The following is a 14,929-nucleotide window of genomic DNA, read 5'->3' on the forward strand; positions in this document are numbered from 1 at the left end:
ATTGGTTCCCCATCAATCATCCCTTCACATGGTTTAAAAGATATGTTTACACATGATGACACCTTGACCTCTCCCCTCTCTGCGGCCCAAACAACTTAGTCCTGACAGAGAACAGATAACTGCAAATGGCCACCACTATAGTACAACAAAATACATTCTCATGAGAAATAACTCATAAGCATATCATGAAAATAAAACATATTATCTATGTTACCCAACTAATTCTGATTAATCCCCAACAGACCCTACCATTGATTATGTTGTTATTCATTTGCTTCTGTGCCATTGTACTTATGCTCACTGTATAGCTGAATATTGAGGCTTCTTTGTGTCTAGCTCTCTGCCAAAACCTGCAGCCCCGCATTTGTGAGAAAAGGTGAGAAAAGAGACTGAGAGTGATAGTGAGACACAGCGTCTGTTTTTCTCTGAAACAAGGGCAGACACATGCAGGTTTTGACATAGAAGATCACACCACAGGGTGTGATCTTGGGTATATAAGATCCTGTCTTTCTTTTGTTCGGGGCAGAACTCAGGAGAGACATCAGTTGTATGTCTGATGTTTGATCTTTGACTTCTGTCTACAGCTGTATTTTGATGAAAATGTGTATGATTTCTAAGTACACATTTTGAGTGTTCCTTATTTGTTAAGTAAATAACGGAGCCCAGAAAAGTGGAACCAACATTTGGTGAGCTAGCCAGGAAGGAGTGAGTGCAACGATACTGAACGGAACCTGAACCCCCTTCTCTGATCTCCAAATTGTAAGGTAAGAAGACACCTGTTATATCGAAGTCTGTAATTTAAAAGAAGTGGATGTTCAGTGTTTTGCTGGTATGTAAAGGCACCGCCTCCCTCTTGTAATTATAAAAACAAAGGAACCTAAAATGTGCATGTATAAGTCAATGAATGTGTGGTAATTGTTGTATATCAATGTGTGTTATATATGTATTTAGAACAGTGGCTCGCCTTCTAGCGCGTTGGGGGTTGTCGTGTCTTTACTAACTGAAGACTGATTTTATCAAAGATTCTCTGTAATTAGTTACTGCGCGATCAACTGATTAATCATGTGACTAATTAACTAGGAAGTCGGGGTACCAAGGAAAAATATTCAGATTACAAAGTTATAATTTCCTAAAATAACTTTTCAGATATTTTATCTGATCAATTAGTCTTCAAATTAATGAATTATTTACTGTACCTCACGTTAGTCTCATTCCAAACGTCGTAAATTGTTGGTTATCTGCACAAACCCAGTCTTCACTATGAGTCATCCATAGATCAATTGTCTTAAATCATTCATTAATTACTAACTAAGTAATTCACAGAAATGCATAAACAAACATGGTAAATGTGGTTGCATGAAATGATAGGAGAATGTGCCCTAGTGGGCTGAACCGGCATGGCGGCTTGTTGGGCAAAAGGGGAAGTGGGGGCCGACTAAGAAGTCACTACAGAGTGATAATTATAACAATTGAAATGCTAATCCTTTACCCATGAACACTCACTCATTCGGGAACAATTGCAATCAATATATATATTTACGCTCAGTGTTGTCTTGATTGCTGGTGAAAAGTTTGTGTCTTTCGTAGAATTGTCCGTCTCTCTCCCTCTCTCTCTCTGTCTTGGTTAGAGGGGATAGTTCAAAGTGACATTCGTTATAGAATGGATGTTTCGGTGGTTGTCGTTCTTCGCGTTCAATGATACCAAATTCCTAGCTGCAGACTAGTAGTTAGTATCAAAGACTTGTTCTTATTCTGTCGGTATCAATAGTCTAAGAGTTAAACCACGTGGTATGGTTAAAAGATTCAGCAATGGTCTACAACCTTTGTCCTCCTAATGGAAAAAAACATGGTCTGCAACCTTTAGCCATCTCGTAATTGAGGTAAGCTTGGTCTGCTAATCGAAAACCCGAGTGGGAGTTTTATTTGGAAGGGCCGGAGAGGACTGTCCCAGGATGTCTGACTGGGCTCAGGGGCGGTCCTCTGATTTAGTTCAAATCAAAAGGGAATTGTATTTTTCTTACACAATTATACAAACAGTATCATACTCACTCATTCATCTTATACAACAATTAGATGTAAACCTCATATCTGAGGCTATTACATAAACAGTGTTATGGTAATGTGGCCATACCATCTCCCATGAGCTTTCCCAAGTTGTGACAAACGGACCAGTTCGTAGAAGGATATTTCACCGATATTTTATACTTTCATAGGAATATAAAATGTGTTCGTACCTCAAGTTCTGTGAGGTGGTAGGATTTCCTTTGTCCTCTATGAAAGTTTACTCTCTCTCTACTATGTGTCCATAAGGAGATCCTCTCAGGAATTTACGACGTCTCTCTGACCACAGCAACCTAGTTGAAGGAGGAAAGGGGGAGCCAGGGAGAGGGGGATGGGCTTGCTATACCCAAAGAGGCCAACGTCATGACAGGGTGCTGGGGTAACTTCCGGAAGGGTACTCAAGAGTAGTTAGGAACAGAAGCTGTATCTAGCTTGAACAGTTCTGAAACAGGCGATAAGTTGTTTAGTTAGGGACAGAAGCTGTATCTACGTGAACAGTTCTGAAACAGGCGATACCTGGAAGATAGAAATTATATGTTGTCTGTTCTTATGTGTTTGGTGTGAGTGAAATGTGCAATGCGTGGGGAGATAAACTAATCGAGAATTGGTTATTTGGTCTGAGGACTGAGAGCCGTTATAAGTGGATTATTGATAAAGAGGAGGATGAGGAATAGACTATAGATAAAGGCATTAAATTGGAATAGTATAAGACAGGGATTTTTGGAAGTGAAGACGGCAGGATGGTGTTCTGTCATTGTATATGAAAAGGCGGGTTTGATTAAGATAATACCTACAAAACATATAATAGCCAAATATTCATTACTTTATTTTATAGAGGTAATTCAACGACAATTACCTGAAAACTGGTTTATTTTTATTATAGGTAATTCTGTGAAAATTACCCAGTAATGAGTTGAGTTGTTTATGAATAGTGTGTTTTAAGTTTTATTTTATTTGTTTACTCTACACCTTTAAACTTGTTAGGGATAGGGGGCAGTATTCGGAATTTGAATGACTGAGGTTTCCAAAGTCAACTGCCCTCTACTCAGGCCCAGAAGCTAGGATATGCATATGCATGGTAGTATTGGGTGGAAAACACTCTAAAGTTTCTAAAACTGTGAGTATAACAGAACTGATTTGGCAGGTGAAAACCTGAGGACCAATTTTTTTTTTTCTGTTGACCTGCCAGCCAATTCCATGCTTAAGCTATTGTAACCAAAGACTTCCGCCTCCCAAATTGCAGTTCCTATGGCTTCCACTAGATGTCAACAGTCTTTATACATGGTTTCAGGCTTGTATTCTGAAAAAGTCCTATGGCAAAACTAGTCTCATTGCTCATTGCGTGTTTGACCGACGGAGTGCGCTGCGTTCTTTTCCTTTCCTATTGAAAATAGTTTGCTCCGTATGAAATATTATCATTTATTTAGATATTAGAGTACCTAACAATGAATTAGAAACGTCATTTGATTTGTTTGGATAAACTTTACTGTTAACTTTTGGAACTCCTATGTCTGCATTCTGAATGGGTGGATTACTGAACTCAATGACGCCTACTAAACGGACTATTTGAGATATAAAGAAGGAATTTATTGAACAAAATGACCATTCATTGCATTCCTGGGACTCTTGTGATTGCGATCAGAGGAAGATCTTCAAAGGTAAGTCACTTATTTTATTGCTATTTAGGATTTTGTGAAGGCTATGCTTGTTTGGATAATATGCTTTTGTGGGGCGCTGACCTCAGATAATTGAATGCTGTGCTTTCGCCGTAAAGCCTTTTTGAAATCCGACGATGCGGTTAGATTGCCAAAGGAGGTCTGGACCAATAACGACAAAAAAAAATACTCCGAAGTATTTTCTAAAAGAACAAGTAACATGGCTCTTTTACACCGCATGTCCTCTGAAGCTATAAAGACAGAGCTCGATCTTTTCACGGCCCCCTTAACCCAACATTCAATAGAGAGGTCCAGTTATGTGGAGATAGCCCCACTCTCTGCCATTACAGACAACAGTCCTATAGAATCTTTCATACCAGGCCACGGTGACAACTATCTGGACCTCCACAACAGCCTGGTGCATTTATGTCTAAAAGTAACCAAAAGAGATGGTACTAATATTGCAAACGATGCCAAAGTGAATCTCATTAATTACCCAGTGGCCACCATCTTCTCCCAGGTGGATGTAACTTTGGGTGAACGCCTAATCAGTCAAATCAGTGCCACATACCCTTATAGGGCTATCATGGAGTGTTTACTCAACTACTCCGAAGACACTCTCAAGACACAATTCAGCACCGGGCTGTTTAGCAAGGATACTGCAGGAGTCTCTATGGAATCGAGAGACCCTTCCACCGGTGCAAACAAAGGACTGGAGGCACGCGCTCGCCTCTGTGCTGAATCTCAAGAGTTTCATCTGCTAGGGCCTATACACTCTGACATTTTCTTTCAAGAACGTTTACTCTTAAATTCGGTTGATTTAAGACTAAAATGAACCAGGGCCAAGGATGAGGGCCTGATGTCTGCCCAGGACGGGGACATTAGTTTAAAAGTGTTGGGGGCAACGCTTTTGATTTAAAAAGTGTCTGTATCTCCGGCAGTTCGTCTGGGTCACTCACAGGCTTTGATGAAAGGAAATGCCCTTTACCCTCTCCAAAGAATTACCATGAAAACATTTAGCATACCTGTGGGCAGTAGAATCTGCAGTCAAGAAAACCTATTTCTAGGCCCTTTACCATGATACATGGTTATAGTTTTGGTTGATCACGCCTCTAATACGGGCAGCTTAAATAAAAACCCATTTAATTTTCAACACTTCAATGTAGAGTATGTAACTCTCTGTCAGGACGGATGTCAGGTCCCTGCTAAGGCTTTCCAACCGCAATTTAATAACAACATTTTACATCTATTCCTGGCTACAGGGAGGCATCTAAAAGATCTCTCTTTACCTATTGACAGAAATGATTTTGCAGAGGGTTACACATTATATGCTTTTAATTTATCACCTGATGATGACACCTCAGGAAATCTTTCGGTGGTGTCCCAAGGTAACCTCAGGCTGGAAATGCATTTCCGTACACCTTTAGCCTGTACCGTTAGCATGATTGTTTATGCATGCTCTGATTCAATCTTGGAAGTGAATACCCGAAGACAGGTCTTAGTAGATTATTATTAAGGATCGTTGAGCAAAGACATGAATACCCAAGAGTTGGAAGGGCTCATGAGCCGACTGATCGGAATAGAATTTTGTGGAGTGTTGGCTTGTGATGAATTACCCTATTGAGAAATGGCCGGAGTGGCCTGCCATGTTTATTGTCAATACCCATCTTAAACACATGCCGGGTGAACATTGCCTAGCTGTGACATTAGAAGAGGAAGGAGGAAGGAAAATCTCAACTTTTTTTGATTCCTATGGCTTTCCCCCCGGTTTTTCACATTTCCCCAAATTTATTAAAGAATTTTTGACCAAAAACATCTCAAAGATATACTACAGCATCAAACAAGTGCAAGATAACCTTTTCACTACATGCAATCACCACGGTGTATTCTACCTATGCCAAAGAGCCCGGGGAGTTTCTTATGAAGATGTTATGTCTCTTCATAAGGATGATTTAAGAAGTAATGATAACGTTGTAGCTTGTCTTTTTAGAAAATATCAAAAGTGTTCAAATATGTGTTCTTTAACCTGACAAAGATGTTGGTCCCCAATTGGGGATCAGCCCCCCCACCGTCAGCTGGAACGGTGGCGCACGGAATGCAAAAATATTCTTAGAAATATTTAACCTCCACACATTAACAAGTCCAATAGCTCAAATGAAAGATAAACAACTTGTTTATCTAGCCAGCAAGTCAGATTTCTAAAATGTTTTACGGCGAAAACATAGCACATATTTATGTCAAACCACCACCGAAGACACACCGAAGACACAGCTAATTTCCATAGCCAAATTGAACAAAATATGCAATCACCAAACGCAGGATTAAAAGAAAAATAATTTCACTAACCTTTTGAAATCTTCATCAGATGACAGTAATATAACATGTTACACAGTACATTTATGTTTTTTTCAATAATATGCTATAAATATCCATAAATCTCTGTTTACAATGACGCCATGTTAAAAAAATGCTACTCAAATGTCCGGAGAAATGACGATTGCGTCAGCAGATGCCGTCAGCTAACATGGAATACACAACATAAACTTTGACTAAATATGCTTGTTCTACATATATATAGAAAGATACACTTCTTCTAAATGCAATCGCTGTGTTACATTTATTTTTAACGTTACAGATTTCGTTCACTAAGCTATAATATGAGTCGGCGCTCAGGAATTAGCATTTTGGCTCCTCTATCTCGGAGTCCACAGAAACCCAAATTTACCACATAAATATTCCCTTACCTTTGCTGTTCTTCCATCAGAAGACCTGGAAGGGTTTATACTTACCAAAAACAGCTTTAGTTTTGAAGTCTGTGTCTTTCGGTTATCAAACACAACATATTTCGGTTGAAATGAGGCCAAAAAGTTAAGTGGGTGCGCACCAAAACGTCGAAATTACATATTATATGTCGACTAAACTTGTCAAACTATGTTCAGAACACAGCGTTAACATGTTATATAGCTTCACAGCAATTCTCAGGACGAAGAGAAACACACGCATCGTTTAATCAATCTTGGAAGAAAGACAATCACCGGAGCAGAAAGCGCATGAGAGTAACCTGTTTTCTCGCGTGACCGAAAGGTTTCGGCCCCGAAAGTCTAGTGAGCACGCGATTCACACAATGAGAAGCCCCATTGAAAGCGGACACCGCGCTGAAGGCACATAAACTGTTCCCAGGACTGTAGGTGCTTGGGAAGGATGGGGGCGATGACGTCAAAGTTGGGCCAACTTTTATGATGACAAGAGAGAGTTTGGGAGAATGAGTGCCCTGAGAGTTCTGCTTTACTTACAGACATAATTTAAACGGTTTTAGAAGCTTTAGAGTGTTTTCTATTCAATAATAATTTTTAATTGCATATATTAGCAATTTTTGACAGATTTTTTTTCTGTTTACTATGGGCACGCAATCACCCCAAAGGGGGCAGCAATCAGCCCTATCCCCAAAAGGTTTTAAGACCGTGTAATCAAGGCGTATGCTCACGTCACATGTTTCAAGAATGCCACAAATGTTAAATTGCTTAATTAAAAAAAACTGTATTGAATTTAATCATAGTCATTCAAAAGTAATTCAAAAGTCTAACCACCCTGAGAGATCGGGATTAGGAAAAGGTCCGGAGACGTTCAGGGGGGTAAATTATTTATCATCAGCCCTTTCATAGGGGGAGGGGTTGTTGGGGTATCTTTAGGGGTGCTGTATCTTGTTGAAGGTTTTTGTTTTAAAGCTTGAATCTGTTGACAAAGCTTATAGTTGGGTACACTCGAGAGGGGAATGTTGAGGATTGCCAGGGCCTTAAGAAACCGAAGCCACCCGGGAGGTCTTCTGTCATCAGCAACCTTGTGTGCAGCTGTGGTACTTTTAAGCAAGTCAAGCATATGTGAACTCCTGACAACAGTGCCCTGAAGGATAAACTCTCCTTGGTCATTCCAAGTACCTGTCCCCTTTGAGTCTTTTTTTTTCAATTTAAAGTTTAAAGTTTTCTTGTTTTTCAATCAACCAACAAAACACATTCCAAATTCACAGATGTGACAGGCTTTAAAAAAAAAAAAGTAAAAAAAAAAAAAACATTTTTTATTTTTTATTTTTTTTAAATACAATTAAAATGAATGATAAAGTCAAATAAAAGCATGTACTTTTCTTAATCAATTTATTTTCCTTGGTGCATATATATATATACATACATACATACATACATACATACGTACATACATATACATACATATATACACACACACATACGCACACGTACTAAAAAACTTAATTAAAATAAAAACACACCAAAAAACAGATATAACACTTGCAGCAGCACTATCAAGGTTCTTATCAGCTATTTCAAGCATTCGCTGAGACGACGGGCCAATAATTCATTTTTAGGTTTTACAGTACCTTACACAACATGTATCTGCGCATTTTCCTAGTCACCCCGTTCACTCTGTCCAGTTTGAAATATAGTTGAATAGTGGAGACCAGAGTCTATCAAACTTGGGCTGTCTCTTGTGGAGGTCATAAGTGAGCTTTTCAAGAGGAAGAAAGTCAACAATCTGGTCAATCCACATTTTAAATGTAGGAGGGGTATTAGAGGCCCGCAATAGAATAATATATTTCTTAGCAAAGTATGTAATAGTCATAAGCAAATTTTCTCTGTCAGGATCAAGAACAAAGTCCTGCTGGGCATTAAGAAGATAGATACACGGGGTCATATCAAACTGTACCTCTAGTATTTTCTGTGCAGCAGTATGAATCAGCAGTATGATTGCCAGAATCTGGCAATCTCTCTACAGCTCCAAAATACATGCATATAGGTTCCACTTTCAGAGGTACATCTTTTACAGTTAGGAGACATATCTGTTTTCATTCTATGGAGTCTCAAAGGAGTATAATAAAATTTGTACAAAAATTTGTAATTAGATTCTTTCATTTTTACACTGGTAGAGGAGCAGTATACCCTGTCGCAAACCTCCGCCCATAACTCATCACTGATAGTCAGACCAAGGTCCTTTTCCCAGATTATTTTCAAAAGAGTAAAGGAGGAGCTTCCTTTCTCAGAAAGGAGTCTATAGATGTAAGATATTTTGCCTTTAATGGATTGTGCTGTGACAAGAAGGGTTTTAACTTCATTCAACTGAGTTCTAAACCTCCTCTTGGAGGTAAATGAGGAAATTACATGTCTAATTTGAAGATATTTAAAAAAAATGGGATCTTGGCACATCGAATTCACTGCAGAGCTCTTGAAAGGATTTCAGTGTAGTGGTTTTCTGATGAAATAGGTCTGAAAAGGTCCTGATTCCTAGAGTATGCCAAAGATTAAAGTTGGCATCCCTCAGGGCTTTTGGCAAGCCTGGGTTGCCTACTATAGGCAAGTGAGAACATATTTGGGAGGAAATGCCCAGATATTTCTTACAGTCCCTCCACGCTAGTAGGGTGCTGTAAAATACAAAGGTTTTGGCTATGTTGCCCACTTCACTAAAGTTATTAATGAATATAATTGAGCTTAAGGGCAATGAACCACAGGATTGGGCTTCTATCTGAATCCACATTGACTCTTGTCTGTTTGTGATCCATGTTAGCATGTTGCGGGTTTGGGCAGACCAGTAGTACAATTGAAGGGAGGGAAGGGCAAGACCACTCTTAGATTCAGGTTTCGATAGAGTGGAAAACTTGATCCTAGGTTTTTTATTGCCTCATATAAATTTGGTGATGCTTTGGTTAGTTGTTTTGAAGAAGGAAACTGGGAGATAGCATGGGAACATCTGAAATAAGTAGTTCAGTCTAGGGAGGACGTTCATACGGATTACATTAATTCTTCCTACTAAGCTAATTGGGAGGGAGATCCAGATTTGATCCATTTAATAAAATTTGGGCGCATATTGAACTTTTCTAAGACTGAAAACAGAAAGCTCCACTCCATCCTGTCAAACGCCTTCTCAGCATCCAGTGAAGCCAGCAGGACAGGGGTCTTCTGTGCGTTTACATGATCAATAATATCAAAAAGACGGCGAATGTTATCAGAAGAGTATCTGTCTCTAATAAATCCAGTTTGGTCCGTTTTTATTATTTGGGGAAGAAGAAGGTTTAGTCTTTTGGCGAGCAATTTGGTAATTATTTTATAGTCGAAATCCAACAAGCTTATGGGCCGGAAGGACGAGCAGGATAGGGGGTCCTTGTCCTTTTTTAGCAACACTGTAATGCGAGCTGTGTGCATTGAGTCTGGGAGAACTCAGTTTTTGCAAAAATCCTCCAGCATTGGCATGAAGATAGGGCGGAGCTGGGGCCAAAAAGCTTTGTAGAACTCTCTGGGGAATCCATCTGGGCCTGGGGACTTATTAGGTGGCATGGAGGTAATTGCCTCCAGGATCTCCTCAGGAGTGAACGGGGGGGGGGGGGAGTTGAGATCTTCTTGGTCGGTCTCTGATAGTTTAGGTAGCGAGATTCCCTCTAGGAAAGAGTGGAGTTCTGCCTCCGTGTGTTTTCTCTCAGAGGTATATAGTTTGCAGTAAAAATCATGAAAAGTTAAATTGATCTTTTTGGGGTCATATGTGACCTCGTCCTCTGCTGTTCGGATAGCCATGATTGTACGCTCTGACTGCTCCTTTTTTAATTGGTAAGCAAGCAATCTACTGGGCCTATTGCTATACTCATGGTATTTCTGTTTAGTAAAGAAAACTTTTTTTTATCTCCCGAGTGTAGTCCAAATTCAGTTAGGCTTTGGCTGCTTTAAGATGACTCCAGGAGGTGCTGTCTAGGGATTGTTTATGTATTTTTTCACAGCATTCCAGCTCCCTCTCAAGATCTAGCCTGTGTGCTCCCATTGCTTTTTTCTTAGAGGAAGCAATGACCTCTTAGTGTGGCTTTAGCAGCGTCCCACATTGTGGCTGGAGAAACAGGAGAATCTTTATTGTCTTGTGTGTAGTTGTCTATCCATGTAGTTACCAATGTATGGAACGCTTCGTTTGATATCATGGAGGTGTTGAATTTCCAGCTCTTTGACCTTGGATGTTTTTGCAGAGGTCAAAGCGGAGGTGGACAACGGCGTGATCTGAAAGTGCTATGGGTCCGATTGTACAAGTGGCTGAATTTATGAAACTCTTTGGGATAAAAATGTAATCTATACGGGAGTAGGTGTTATGGACATTAGAGTAGTATGTATAGTCCATAGATGAGCTATTAGTCTCTCTCCAGATATCTATCAGTCCTATCTCTTTAGTAAGAGAGTTCAACATCTTTGCAGATCTAGGATTTGTGGTGGGGACTTGAGATGATTTGTCTAGGGTTGGGTTAAGGGTACAATTAAAATCTCCGGCCACCACGCCAAAGGAGACACAATGCTCATTGAACAGGGTTATAATTTTTGACATGAAGGCAGGAGTATCTGTGTTAGGGGCGTATATGTTTAATATAGCAATTGGTTGACCATATAGTGACCCAGTTATCAAAATAAATCTCCCCTCCGGATCAGATATGTTTTTGTCAATCTGAATGGAACATTTTTATGGATAAGTATGACACCTGTCCCACCCAAGCTCTGCGGAGTTTGGCATGTTCAGCATCACAGAGGTGTGTCTCTTGTAATAGCGCGATGTCTGCTTTTTCCTTTTTTAGAGCACATAGTATCTTTTTTCGTTTTATTGCATGCCCTAGACCGTGGCAGTTCCATGTCAATAGATTTAAGGTACTAGTCATCGTCATCGAGCAGTAATCGAACTTTAGTGCAAGTCATTGCTGGGTAAAAGTGAATAGTAATTACAGCTGCGTTCACATAAAAGGAAAATAAATGGTGTACATAAAATAATAATCTCTGAACACCCCAGCCGAGTTCCCAAACAACTCGACACATCCCGTTGGATCTATTACCCCCGCTCAGTCTCAATTCTGTGTTCCGAATAAAACAAAAACCGGGAACAGTTAGCAACGCACAACGTCTCCCTCTCCCCACCAAAGAAATGCCTCATCCTCTCCACCCCGCATTGAGTAAATAACACAGTTGCCCTTGTCCAGACCACAGTAAAAGAGTGGAGAAAAATCAATAGCCCAGCCTACATATACCTCCCCCAAGGGACATAGGGAACCCCAAGTAATAATAGCAACAACAAAACAAAAAAACAGGTAAATAAAAGTAGGCCTAAACATTAGTAGGCCTGGGTTAGGCTATACAGCCCATCCCTCTCAGTTAAAGGAAAGTAAATATAAATTGGACGGCTATAAAGACATTTAGGGGGTGGGTCTCTGGATATCGGCTATATGTCGTCTTACCTCCTTTAGTAATGGCATTAATCGCATTTAGTCATTGGTCTGTTTCTCATTGGCCAGGATTGGCTTTCAAAAAACGTTTTGCCCCTTCGGGCATTTTGAAGTGTCGCAAGGCTCCTTGGTGAAGAATCCTGAGCTCGTTTGGGTATTTGAATCCCCTGAAGATGCCTCGGTCAATGGAGTATTTCTTCACTTCGTCAAATTCTCGGCGCTTTCGGCGTATTCCAGCTGACAGGTCCTGGTGTAAAGCGAGTTTGGCATTTCCCACTGTGATGGTGTTGTTTTTTGCCGCCTGTAGGACTCGTTCCTTGTTGGTGAATCTCAGGAAACGTATGGTGATTGGGCTCGGTGGTTGTCTGGCTGCTGGTGGGGGCCTCAGTGCTCGGTGAGCTCTCTCGAGTTCTATGGGCCTGTCGGTGGACATGTGGAGCCACTCGGGAAGTTTGTCTTGCAGGTAGCGGATCAGTGGCATGTTTCCCTCTTCTTTTTCGCCCAGATTGAATAGAAGATTGAATAGAACAATTATTCCTTCGCCCCCTGTTTTCCAGGTCCTCTGTTTTCTCTTCCAGATGCTCGATTTTCTTTTTAGCATATGCTATTGTTTCCATGGCATCTGTCAATAAGTTTTCCATGGATAGGATTCGCCCCTCTGCCTCGTCCAGGCGCCCCGCGTTTATGGTTATCTTGTTGTTGATGTCAGGCAAAGCGTTTTCCAGGATTGTCACCTTGCCCCCTAACGCACTGAGCTGAGAGTTAATGGCATCTAATTTAGTGTTTAGTTCTGTATGTTGGGATCTCAACTCAGAAAGGATGTCTTCGACAGAGTGCGAGGTTGGCATTCGTTGTGCCTCGTGGGGGAGCGGGTTCTCTTGCTCCTGGCTAATGGCGCTAGTTTTTTCTGAAGCTAGCTTCTTCTTGGAGGCTTTTTCCGTGGCTAATACTCGAGGCCGGGTAAAAATGTAACCTGTAGTGTCACCTTTTGTAGCCGCCATGACTTTTTCTTACTAAAGCTAAATGAGTTTGAACTTGGAGTGGAGGTAAGATTAGGAATTGGAAACTACTTGTGCGGAGCTCTTAGTCCATGCGGCCATCTCGTCCAAGGGTCACGTGATCCCCCCCCTTTGAGTCTTTTATCTTGTTTTCAATGTATCTAACATTTTTCCGGGTTACGTGCCAGAACATGGGTCAACATGTCCTGCATAACTTTATCTTCAACAGGCATTTGATCTTCAGCCGGTAAGCTTGCAGGTACAGGCATTACAGGGGCTTGGTTCTCGCTAGGCTCGTCATCTTTAAAGGGTCCGGTAGGGAAAGCGTTAAATGGTTGGTCTCTCTCTCCCCTGGTTTCACCAAGGCCAAATACCTTTGCAATAGGTTTGTGTATTTTTGGACCTTATCATAGGGGTTCAATCATATTTTGGGTTAAAAATATCCTTCATGGCCGTATCCAAATAATTTTCCGCTGTTTGTCTGATATTTTCAAGTCCCTGCACTTGTTTTTTAAGTCTATCCAACTCTTGTTGTGGCACCAGATACATTTTATTGGCCATCACACTCTGTGTTCAAACCCGACATCTGGCAGCAATAAGGCTGGTGATGAAGGGCACGGCTATACTTAGTAAAGGTAGAAGAAAACCCCCAGGCTGTTGTATGGTATGTCTTTTCTTTTGAAGACTGGCCCTTTTATTGGCAAAGAGTTTGATCGCAGTCTTTTGTCTCTTACATTTTTTTAATTGGGTCAGGGTGAGTGGAATGCATCCTTTGAGAAGATTCAAAGCAATCTCAAATAGGGATAATATGAGATCTGAAGAACAGTGACCCAAGATGGCATTCCGTTCTTTAGCTGTAGCCCCAACTAGGCTTCTCAAGAGGGGCAGGTTTCTTTTTAAACGCAGAGACATAGCTGTTACTTTTTAGGAATGTACACAGCCGGCCACTCCCATGGGAACAGACCGGTTCGTAGCCTCAGGTGTTCTGGAGTATTTGCTTTTAAATCCACAATTAAATGTGAAAATGGTGCTTTCGTAGCGTCCTCATAGCTCTCCATGAAGTAGGATTTCCTTCCTGGGAACATCTGCTGAGCTAGAGTGTTACTTTGTAGTTTGTCTCTATGATTTTTGAACAAAACCATGTAATTGGTGTTCAAACTGATGGTGCGGCTATTTTTAGCTTGGTGAAAGACATTCTGTACCAAGTAAAGCACGGACAGGTTTCTATGATGAGTATATTGGGTAAAAGCTCGGGCAATTTCGGGATGTTCGCTACCTTGCAAATAGCATATCGTCCAAAACCAGCAGATTGTTTTTATGAGGAGGGAGAAGTTCATCATGAGACAGCGATTCAGGTATTCCTATTTTCTTCAAGAATTCATCATACAGACGTTGATAACACGAATAACACCACACAATATTATCAGGCTTTTGAGATAACACATGTTCAGAATTCTCTAAAATACTTTTTACAAAACAAGTTTTACCACTATTAGATGGGCCTGCGATTAAGGCTCAAAATGGTAGTTGCAACCGGGGGTCAAAACCTTCTACAGCAGTCATTATATCTTAAGCTTTAAGACACACTGTGGCTTATAGCATAAGTCAGTAGCCAAAGGGCAATGTGGTCCCGTCAGGAAAAAGCAGTCTCTTGTCATAAAAATACCCTGAATCTTTTAGTAAGTGGGGCGTTCCTTAGATGGAAGCCCTTTTTATCCCTAACAATCTTTTTGTAGGAGCTCAAAATCTCCAAGTCACTATTCCTGTCGTTTTTGAACCCCTCGACCAAGCGTGTGATTGATTCCAAGTTTACACGCGGGGCATTTTCATAGTTTTGAGTCACGCCTTTGGCTTTCAACACCACGTGATTGTCTTTAGTCCTAAAATCATAGCTTTTGGGACCACAGGAGGAACATTCTGTGATATGGTCACTATCTTCGAGTTCACTCGTTAAACCACCCAGATAGTTGCTGAGT

The 14,929-nt window shown here is 40.7% G+C and overlaps 1 protein-coding gene across 2 annotated transcripts in view; it reads left to right on the forward strand.

The window, feature by feature from the left end:
* The first annotated feature begins 519 nt into the window (after positions 1 to 519).
* Positions 520 to 14,929, forward strand: part of LOC109906992 (sialoadhesin) — a 31,140-nt gene continuing 16,730 nt past the window's right edge. For both annotated transcript variants that reach the window (XM_031802816.1, XM_031802819.1), the window contains exon 1: positions 520 to 764. The gene's annotated coding sequence lies outside the window, so the exon portion shown is untranslated. The remainder of the gene's footprint in view (positions 765 to 14,929) is intronic.

The sequence above is a fragment of the Oncorhynchus kisutch genome, linkage group LG2, assembly GCF_002021735.2.
Source record: "Oncorhynchus kisutch isolate 150728-3 linkage group LG2, Okis_V2, whole genome shotgun sequence".
NCBI classification, from domain to species: Eukaryota; Metazoa; Chordata; class Actinopteri; order Salmoniformes; family Salmonidae; genus Oncorhynchus; species Oncorhynchus kisutch.